The following is a 1,858-nucleotide window of genomic DNA, read 5'->3' as shown; positions in this document are numbered from 1 at the left end:
TTTGTTTTATGGATTTTTTTTTAAAAAATGAATTGTAGTCAACTTATGCAGCTCAGTCCTTACAGATACTTTTAAAAATATTTTATTTCATTAAATATTTTCAATTACATGTAAAATATTTTAACATTCATTTTTAAGGTTTTGAGTTTCAAATTTTCTCTCTCCCTCCCACCTTACCCCCAATCCATTGAAAAGGTCAGTGATATATTGATTAAACATGTGAAGTCATGCAAAACACGTTTCCATATTAGCCATGTTGCAAAACACACACAAAAAAACCCACAAGAAAAATAAAGTAAAAAGTATGCTTCAATCTGCACTGAGTTCATCAGTTCTCTGTGGAAATTATTTTTCATCATGAGTCATTTGGAATTGTCTTGGATCATTGTCTTGATCAGAGTAACTAAATCTTTTGCGGTTGATCATTCTTACTATAATGCAGTTACTGTATACAATGTTCCCCTGGTTCTACTCACTTCACTTTTCATCAGTTCATATAAGTATTTCCAGGTTTTTCTGAAACCATCCTACTCATCATTTCTTATAGCACAATAGTATTCCATCACAATTACATACCACAACTCATTCAGCCTTTCCCCAGTTGATGAGCATTCCTTCAATTTCCAATTATTTGCCACTATAAAAATAGCTGCTATAAATATTTTTATTCAAATAGGTCCTTTTCCCTTTTATTTGATCTCTTTGGGATACAGACATAGGCGTGGTATTGCTGAGTCAAGGGGTATGCACAATTTTATAGCCCTTTGGCTGTAGTTCCAATTTGTTCTCCAGAATGGTTGTACCAATTTATAACTCTACCAACAGTGTATTAGTGTCTCAATTTTACCATATTCCCTCTAGCATTCATCATTTTCCTTTTCTGTCTTGTTAGCCAATCTGATAGAAATGAAGTTGTATCCCAGAGTTATTTTAATTTGCATTTGTCTAATCAGTGATTTCTAGTACTTTTTTCTTTTGAAAACTGCCTGTTCATATCCCTTGACCTTTTATCAACTGGGGAATAGCTCTTATTTTCATATATTTGGTTCAATTGTGTCCCTTCTATAACATCTCCTTATCTATTGGTTCCTTGGCTATTGACTTCAAACTTGTCCAGGTTGCATCTTATATGCTTATTTTCCATTAATGCAATTTTTAATGAAAATAATATATACCCAATTTGAAGGTCACTGGTTTTTGTGAGGCATTTGGAGTTAAGTGGATTGCCCAGGGTCACACAGGTGTCAAGTGTCTGGAGTTGGATTTGAACTCAGGTCTTTCTGACTTCGGAGCTGGTGCTCTATTCGCTGCACCACCACTTTGCACCTGAAGACTACTTTGATGAGGGTGTGTAGAAGGAAACAGGTTTATGCTAATGATATTCCACAAAAGACCACATCTTTACCTTCACACAACTAAACGAAAGATGTAGATAATACAAAATGCCACATGGCTTATTGTTTGTGGATTATAAGAAAGTATTTGATTTCTCAAATTGTGACTTAAAATTCTCCCCCAAAAAGATATCTTGTCAGCATATTTCAAAATTATACAAAATTCCCTGAAAGATTATGGGATTCTAGATGTAGAACTGGGGAAAACATCAAAAATCAACTAATCTGACCCTCTTGGTTTAAAGTTGAGGAAACCCCTCCAGTGTGAACTTGAACCCATCCCCTTCTATCTTCTCTGGTAGACTACTGCCTCTATTGTGCCCCTTCTTCAACCTCTCCCTGTCTATTGGTTATTTCCCTATTCACTTCAAACATGCCCAGATTGCTTCCATCATTAAAAGACATTCACTAAATCCTACCATCCCCTCACAGTATTGTTCTATGTCTGTTCTTAGCCAATATAC

This window comes from Phascolarctos cinereus, unplaced genomic scaffold (genome assembly GCF_003287225.1).
Source record: "Phascolarctos cinereus isolate Bilbo 61053 unplaced genomic scaffold, phaCin_HiC Scaffold_5;HRSCAF=322, whole genome shotgun sequence".
In the NCBI taxonomy this organism is placed as follows: Eukaryota; Metazoa; Chordata; class Mammalia; order Diprotodontia; family Phascolarctidae; genus Phascolarctos; species Phascolarctos cinereus.
The sequence above is the reverse complement of the archived record's forward strand: the minus strand, read 5'-3'. Positions refer to the sequence as shown.